Source organism: Palaemon carinicauda, chromosome 9 (genome assembly GCF_036898095.1).
Source record: "Palaemon carinicauda isolate YSFRI2023 chromosome 9, ASM3689809v2, whole genome shotgun sequence".
Classification (NCBI taxonomy): Eukaryota; Metazoa; Arthropoda; class Malacostraca; order Decapoda; family Palaemonidae; genus Palaemon; species Palaemon carinicauda.
The window spans coordinates 67,923,915-67,933,914 of NC_090733.1; the positions used below are offsets into that span (position 1 = coordinate 67,923,915).

Here is a 10,000-nt window from a genome sequence, read left to right on the forward strand (position 1 = left end):
GTTCAGGTGTAGAACGAGTGCATGTGCTAATACGTGGAAGTTAGAATTAAAGTGACTTCAAAAATTAGATCATATCTTTATAATAATGAGTTTCATTGTGAAAGTGTTTTATTAAACAGATAGGAATAATTTTAGTATCCTTCTAGGAAATTGTGTAAACACAAATTCTTTTATTTCACAAATCCTTACGAGCTTTTTGGGTCCAAAGTTTGGTGATGTATCTCATGACACTTAGCTGGTAAAGCATACCCGGGGTTGGGTATATAAAGGTTGGTTTGGATAAAGGAGGACATATCTCTCTAGCAGTTTAGATGATGGTTGGGTCTCCCTTAGGTTCTGATATCTCTAATCTCTGTGATATCTCTGATCTCTCTGAAGTGATAATATAACTTCTTGATTGTACTTGAACTTCTCTTAAAGAACTACAGTTTAAATAATTCCCTAAGATTTGTGCAAATTAATGCTTGAATTGCTTTAACGAAAGTGTTAAAAACTCTGTACAGTTGCTGTATAATCACTGTATAGTCATTCAGTCTAACTACTCAGTAGCCCAAACTTTAAACTTAATTTGCCATGAAATGAAGTATTACTCTATTTTGATAGAAACCAAGTGTCAATTTTTTTTTATATACAGAAAACTGTAATTTTTTTCATTTTTCGCAAGTGTTGATTGTAATGTTACTAATGTGCTTATGTAATATAATAAGTAAAACTACAGGTTAATGCTGCTTTATATGAGCTAAGCGATAAATGTGTCAGAATGGTATATTCTATTTTTTTTTTTTAATAAATTTTCATTTTTGTAAGCCATCCGTATTGTTTAATCTTTGGATTTTTTTTACATATAAGTCTGTTACCACCTCGAGTCAGATCAATATTAACTATCAAAACTATCAGGTCGTAGATTTGAAATAACTCTTATAGTTAAATAATTTTAGATAATTGATTATCATTACTGACTATTTGAATTAATAAGATTAAAATCTTTGGATCTATCTGTATTAGTTTTTTCTAGTGTAGATTTCATATAAATAAATTTACTGCATAAGATTCTTTATAAATTTCGTTCCCAGTCTTTTACTAAGAATAATAGTTCCATATTTAGAGAAATAATTTTCATAAAACCTTTAAAAAATGCTTAGTAAAGATATCATAACACGAGAACGCGAAACATTTTCAGCTGTAATCGTCAAAACTTTGTAATGAATACCAAAGCACGGCAGCTCAGACAGAATTGTATGGTCAGAAAAGAAGGTCGATTAACATTTACGAAGTAAACCACTGTAAGGGAAAATTTGATTTTGTGATTGGTTTGACGTTGATGTATGATTCATATAGAATATTATTTTTGCGCAAAGTTGAAAATATTTCCTATTTCTATATTAGGATACCTTTAAAAAGCTTCCTTCTATAAGAATACGAATATTTTGCTAACAAGTAAGAAAGTTATCAGATCATCAGATATTTCATAAAATATCGAACTTTAATATTTTTCAGACTGGAATGATATACAATAATTGAGGGAAAATTATTTGAGCTTATGATAAAATAAGAGAAACTGAATTATTACCAATTATTACAAAATGAGGATATCGAAATCTTTTCATATCGCTGATCATGTATTTGAGCAATTTTGTCATGCATTTTGTATTAGTAAATATTACATAATCTGAGAGCTGTATTATGTTTTGGAGCCAATTTCAGTAATTTCATGGGTAAAATCCACATAATATGGGTATTAAATGGTATGAACATCGAAGAGTTAGCAGGGTTGGAGATGAATTTACCGTGTATCAGGATCTTGTCGTGTATGTTCATTATTTCATTACTCTTTTACTGTGAATATCATTATCAATATCATACAGGACAGTAACATGTTATTACTACAGTAATATACAGTACTTGCATTTTTTATACTCGGTAATTTACTGTTGCACAGCACATTAAAATGCTTTTACGTATCAGAGAGAGAGAGAGAGAGAGAGAGATGGGGATATCTACAATTTTATTGCCCCGTACTATATCATTATGGCAGTACACAACATTCATTGCTGCAGTGTATTCTGCATTTGAATACATATGTTTACAAGTGGAAAAATATCCTTAGTTTATATCGCCTGTATCACAAGGAATTCAGGAACCACGTGGGTGCTCAGTAGCCTACCCTACGTAATGGCATTGGATAAGCAGCTTTTACTGTATATATATATATATATATATATATATATATATATATATATATATATATATATATATATATATATATGTATATATATATATTCAAATAGGACATATATTTTAATACCTTAATGTCAGGATTCTCTCTTTTACCTCGGGATCAGAGACCCAAGGGGAACCAATCAAAGACAATAGCTTCTGGCCGGCCGGGGAATAGAACCCTAGTCCAGGAAACTTGCATGACAGTGACAATGCCATTTAGTCACGAAAAAAAGATAAAAATTAATAACAATTCCGCTGTGGAATTCAGGTATTTTGTACTTAGAATTGAAATCAACCCACATTCACCATCGTAGCTAGTTGGTATGGTGTTACTAGGCATTTGATTAATGATAAATTTTGCAGATTTAGACGTGGTTTTCATATTCAAATAAACCATATATCTTAATATCTTAATATCATATATATATATATATATATATATATATATATATATATATATATATATATATATATGTATATATATATATATATATATATATATATATATATATATATATATATATACATATATATGTATATATATATATATATATATATATATATATATATATATATATATATATATATATATATACTATATATATATATATATATATATATATATATATATATATGTATATATATATATATATATATCCAAAAACTGGTCGAGAGAGAGAGAGAGAGAGAGAGAGAGAGAGAGAGAGAGAGAGAGAGAGAGAGAGAGAGAGAAACTGTTAAAGGTCTGTTACATTTCGACGAAAGATGAAATATATTACGTAAACTGACAAGGAAGAGAAACTGTAGGAAGTGAGGATGTGTGAAGCGTGACAACAAAGCAGCCTCGATATTATCATGAGGAACAGGTTGATCTTTTACGATGCGAGAGGTTGTTCAACGGGTTTCCTCGTCTGCTTTACTTACAGTAGACAGAAGCCTACACGAAGTGGTTTGGTTGATTCCTTTGTGTGTAGAATTGGAAATCATTTCCATTGTTTAGAACGTGTTCCAATTGATATTATGTTTCCGTAAAGAAAACTTTGTTGTGTGTCAGGTTACGAACTGCTTTCATACAAAAACTTTAGATCTAAACTTAGCTAATAATGTAGTAAATTAATAGGCAATTAAATTTGATTGATAAAATTCAAGAGCACTTCTTATTACTAAACTCAAGTTACTTTTCATCTCTCATAATAAAAGGAGGTCATGCTAGCGGGTAGCCTAATTCTATGTGAGGGAGGAGGAATGTGAGGCTAGGGTCACATTGGATGCCGGCTTTCACCCGTTACTCGCCCCCCCCCCCCCTCTCTCTCTCTCTCTCTCTCTCTCTCTCTCTCTCTCTCTCTCTCTCTCTCTCTCTGTTTATATATGTAATATATAAATATATGTTTATCTATCTATATATATATATATATATATATATATATATATATATATATATATATATACATATATATGTATATATATATGCTTATAATATATATACTGTAAATACATATTTATAGTATATACGGTATATATATATATATATATATATATATATATATATATATATATATATACAGATATAAATATATATATATATATATATATATATATATATAGAGAGAGAGAGAGAGAGAGAGAGAGAGAGAGAGAGAGAGAGAGAGAGAGAGAGAGATTTGTTTATTTTAGGTCTCAAGTTATTATTTTTGATAAGGCCATAGTACTGCTGAATGCGAATCACTGACAAACTGCATAAAGAGGTCAAATATAAATAACCATAAATTAAGCATAATGATCCGATAAGTAACCTTACCATTTACAAATTGCTGCCCACTTCCATTAATGACAGATATCAGATATATCTCATGACCTCAACCACACCCAGCCCTTCGTCATAATCCTGGCCCAGTTCCTTTTAAACCCTAAGAACGGCAGGAACTACGCCAACTATAATTTAGATTTGTTTCCCTTCAATTAGTTAGTGCTCAAGTGCTGTATATTTCTGATCTTATCCAGACTCGGTAAGGTCTTTATTTCATTAGACTTGCTAAAGAAAATTGTAGGGGTATCTACAATATGCTCTCACTCTATCGTATTATAGTAGTAACGCTGCTCATTGCCGGAAGTACCGGCGAGATTGATTTGATCTAGGCAAGTAAGGCCACTGCTTCGACGTGAGTTTATTTGGCGACTAGTCGACTGCTGTGGGTTATAGCAGGGCTAAGGTGGGGGGGGGGAAGAAAACATCAAGGGCGTGAGCTTTCAATGCTCAACACAAATACTTCCTCATTTCAAAACGGATTGCATGGCAAAGTAATACTAAACCAAGACTGGACTCTTTTACCTGATGTTTTATCTCTCTCTCTCTCTCTCTCTCTCTCTCTCTCTCTCTCTCTCTCTCTCTCTCTCTCTCTCTCTCTCTCTCTCTCTCTCTCTCAAATTGAAAAAAATAACATAAGGGTTCCGTTCTGATGTGTAAAAATGCAAAGGGCTGGGTACATTAGTTCATTGGAACACTTTTAATCAAAACTAATGAATCGTTAAATTATAATCCACCAATGGAAAACCAACAGTAAAATAATATCAATATATATTCATCAATTATTTTTACATATTCAACGCACTTTTTTCGTAAATAATGTTATTTTTATATCTATTTTTTTAGCTTTGAGAATGCCTACTTACATATTATGTTATTCTGAAACATCTGTAATGTACAACTTATTACTCGAACTGTATCTCAGTAACCTGCATACATTTCGAAACGCTCAAATCAATTCCTTCGTCTTTGTAACCCTCTTCAACATTCCCTTCCAGTTTCCATTCTTTCCCAGATCTTGTCCTGTCTCTCACTTTCTTCTCGACCCTTCTGCTTGACAAACTTCCGAAATGTAATTGCATAATAACAGTTGTTTGTCGAAACTTTTATTCTAATTTCTTTGGTTTTCTTCGTACGTCTCTTTGTTTAAAGAGAAAATTACTTCACTTATGGACTTATAAATAGGAAAAACTTTTATAGATATGGAATTTACAATGATACATAATCTTCTGCATGCATATATAAAGAAAGGAGACAGACATTAAAAGTGCGTTGTTTTGTATACCAATAATTAAGATCCCTCATTTTGGTTCTTAAACCTTTGATCATAACTAGCATATTGCTCCGAGGACAAAACATGCTCTAAACCGTGACGGAAAAAACTCATATTTAAACAAATGTCAGTTTATGAAATTCGCAATACAAGCTTTAAAAAGAGAAATATAAAATTCTGAATAGTTCCTAGACAAAGATAACAATTGTGTCTAAGAGGGATAATCTATCTTACAGATGGCATAGTAAGCAAATCTTGACATACAAAATGTACGTTCACATAGAGAGAGAGAGAGAGAGAGAGAGAGAGAGAGAGAGAGAGAGAGAGAGAGAGATACATTCTCATTCATTCAAGAACAATTCTCAGAAGTACTTCCTCAGTATAATAAAAACGATTATCTTGCTTTTCATCTACAATTAAGAATGAAATGCCACAACTTCAAAATCCTCCATTGCACGTCAGCAGCACGTTCACCCTCATGCTACAATACACTTTCATTAAATATTAGACCTACACGGCCAGCCATAATAGGAAATAACCTTGTCGTTTCCAACTTTTTTTTTTTTTTTTTTTTTTTTTAAGCTGAGCCATTAAATATCCATATTACATGACTTTCCTTTGATCATCATTACAATTTTACATAAATAGTACAGACAGTAAGTAAATTTACGAATTTTTATTAATTCGTCTCTCCAACAAGTTGCATCACCACCTCAAACTCCAAATATTGTCTCATTCAACACAATTTTGTCTTTTCCGACAAAACTTCTCTGCGTAAAGAGATATACTGTAGTTCGGAAGCAATCAATACAAAGCAACTATGCTTTACTTTCCATATGTGCACTTTAATTCATTGGTTTTAATATCATTTTTTAAATGTAGCCAAGTATGTGTCCAAAAAATACATTTTTATACATCTATAATATGCAATATATATATATATATATATATATATATATATATATATATATATATATATATATATATATATATATATATATATATACTGTATATATATATATATATATATATATATATATATATATATATATATATATATACATACATATTACGTATATATGAGAATTTCCTTCTGAAAAAGTTTGATTATGAGAAGTAGGTTGCTTTGAAGGGGATTCCCATAAAAAAACCACTTGGAAATGAAAAACCAAAGCAATGAAAATACCTGTTAGGTTCTGTGTTGAAATAGATTCAATGGAAAAGCGAGTTAGTGAATGCAATGATAAGAAGAGCGACTTAAGGTGTATCTGATAAGTATATGTTTGAAGCAAAAGTAAATATAGGAAGTCTAGACTGGAGAGGAAGGTATCAAAATGAGACCATATAAATTCAATGAAAACAGATTAAGCATGAAACTGGGTTGACTTTGGGCACTGAAATGGAAAGATTTCAAAAAGTGCTTACAGGGTCAATGAAGTGGTTTATTAAAGCCAAAGGAGGTTTTTACAATTAAATGGAATTGAGGGAGAAGGAATAATAGAGCTTATTGAAAGAATACATTATTCGAAGTAAATAAAAAAAAGATAGATACGGGAATGAATAATATAATGAAGGAAAAAATATGGAGAGAAAAAACAGAATATATGAAAAATAGAGGAATAACAGCTGAGCAAGTACCTCAAAGAGATAAAAGAGATTGTATTACGGGAAGAAAATGTAAGGGTAAAAGATGACGAGAAATCGGTTTTGAAATCCTGTCTAAAGATAATTCATCTCCTGTCAATTGAATTATTAAATGCAAAGTTTCAAGTAACGTGGAAAGTGCTTGAAGTAGCCGATGTTGAGGCCACATTAGTAATTAAGAAGCTGAAAAAATAAGGTGTCAAGGCTTCCAAAAAAGAAGTATGTAACGCTATATGTAGGCATGGATTCACAGGTTTCTTGCAAATGTGATCTCATAAAGTGTTTGATATATATCCAAGTCGGTTCAATATCTTTATTGATAGACTCGTATAAGATGCCAGAGAAGACAGGACATGTGGTGGATGGGGCATTCATGGGATAGGTAAAGTAATCGTGGCTGATGTAAAGAGAGAAGCTGTAGAGGCTGGGGAAAATGTTTTAAATTTTGAGGATGCAAATGAAAGTTGGCAAGAATAACTATAGAAAGAAGTGTGAAAAAAAGATGAATCAGTGAAGGTTAAGAAAAAAGAGTAAAAGACTATAAGTGGATGATTCATGCAAGCATATTTGGGAGTAGATTGTAGTCTAGGAAAAGTGGTCCTCCATCGATCTGAGCAAAGAGAGAAAAGTAAAGTATCTCTGCAAAACGTTTAAAAGAAGAATGGGTCTCTAAAGCAAAAGTCGGAAGAATGGAGCATTATTATGTCAACTCCTCTCTGCAGATGTGATTTGTGGGAAGTGAGAGAAACTTTCAGAAAGAAATGGATGGTATAGAAATTATCTATTTGTACAGTATATACAATGTTAAAAGTACCAAAAGGTAAACAGATGATTTGATTATGTGGGGACAAGGAAGGACAACAGTTTTGTGAAAAGTATGAGTGGGGACTTTTGAAGCTTAGATAGGAAGAAAATTACAGAAAGATCGCCGACAACGTGCCGGCTACATGAGGTGGAAGTACTAAAGCAGAAGGACTTTGATACTCAAGAAAAATGATAACCAATGAAAGATATAGGTGAATGGTACAGTGCTTACATAGGTCACCATGCTGCTAAGGAGGGGCCTTCTTAACAAGTGTGTATAACGCACCTCTTTATCCTTCTTTCGATAGTGACCATTCAGTTATATCCTCTGGACACCAAACATTAGTTGACAGACTGTACAGTAGGTTTTCGTTTATATAAAAAGGAATATTTCAGTTGTTTTGGGGGTTAGGAGGTTTGCCATTAATGCTTTATTGAAGTCAAAATAATTTTCTGTTGTCCAAGATAAGGGTAATGGCGAAAATATCTTTATGACAAATCTTTTTTCTACTTTTGATCTTAGTGCACTGCAACACGTGAAGAAAATCTCAGTTCAAGTAACGTATATCATAATCTATAAACATAGTATATATATATATATATATATATATATATATATATATATATATATATATATATATATATATAAATATATATGTATATATGTATATATATGAAAATATATATATATATATATATATATATATATATATATATATATATATATATATATATATACATAAATATATATATATATATATACATTTATATTTATATATATATATATATATATATATATATATATATTATATATGTATATATATATATAAATATATATATATATATACATATATATATATATTATATATGTATATATATATATAAATATATATATATATATATAATTTATATATATATATATATATTATATATATATAAATATATATAGATATATACATATATATATATATATATATATATATATATATTCATAAATATTACATATATATATATATATATATATATATATATAAATATATATACATATATATATAAAATATATATATATATATATATATATATATATATATGTATATATATATATATATTACATATGTATATATATACATATATATATATATATATATATATATATATATATATATATATATATATATATACATATTCAAATTATAACATCACCTTTAAATACATCCGCTAGAAAAAAACACGTGGGTTCATACCCACCACATCCTAGTGTTTATATATATATATATATATATATATATATATATATATATATGTGTGTGTGTGTGTGTGTGTGTGTGTGTTTAAACTAAAATTATATCACCTTTAAATACACCCGTTGGAAAAAATGCGTGGGTTCATGACCTCAACACATACTCGTGTTTGCACACGCAACATACACACACACACACACACACACACAAACACACACACACATATATATATATATATATATATATATATATATATATATATATATATATATATATATATATATTTATACAGTATAGATAGATATAGGTGTGTTGTCCGAGATCGTGTATTTTCTTTTAACTGGAGTATAAGTTATAAATATAATTAGAAGAAATCTATACATACCAATAACAGAGGTCATACAAATCAATATGAGAGGTTTCACAGCACTTACTCTTAGAAAGTCGTGTGTTGTTACAAACAGGATTCCTTTCAAAGCACTAAACACACCAATCTAAGTGAAGCCCTGTGAGTAAGCGCGAGGTCGAGCCAGGTGTACACAACCTTTCGCCCGCCAGGTCTATTCAACACTGGCCCCGTTTGTTGGACTCGTACGTCAGCAGTACCAGTGAGCCAACGATTTCTCAGCTGGTACTGGTCAGACGGGTTGCAGTTGACTGATTCGGAATGAAGTGGCTATCGCAGTTATATTATTCCCGGCATCGGATGGAATCCCCGTTTCCCACTGACTCATTCATAAAGCGCATTCCTTAGTTTCGTCTATCAAGATCATATATTTCTCTTAGAAAACTGCCCTTTCCAATAGACTGTGGTAAAGTCTTTCAATAGACCCACGAAGGAAAAGAGAATGAGCGCTAAAGCAAACGGTACAAAAACTACCAGGAAATAACATCAGTCTGGTTTTTATAAGGTTTTCATTGACGTTGACAATCGCAGCATTACTATTCTTGTTATCACCTAAAACTATAGATGAACCGACAACCGAGCGTTTCATACTTGCGGTTAACATTCTT

The 10,000-nt window shown here is 30.5% G+C and overlaps 1 protein-coding gene across 5 annotated transcripts in view; it reads right to left on the reverse strand.

Annotated features, from left to right (window-relative positions):
• The window catches only part of LOC137646985 (uncharacterized), a 120,155-nt gene extending 110,522 nt beyond the window's left edge, over positions 1-9,633 (reverse strand). For 3 of the 5 annotated variants that reach the window (XM_068380062.1, XM_068380060.1, XM_068380058.1), the window contains exon 1: positions 9,421-9,633. The gene's annotated coding sequence lies outside the window, so the exon portion shown is untranslated. Of the gene's footprint in view, positions 1-9,371 lie in introns of all 5 variants that reach the window. The other 2 variants (XM_068380059.1, XM_068380061.1) reach the window with 2 other exon arrangements.
• Between the last annotated feature and the right edge of the window lie 367 nt (positions 9,634-10,000).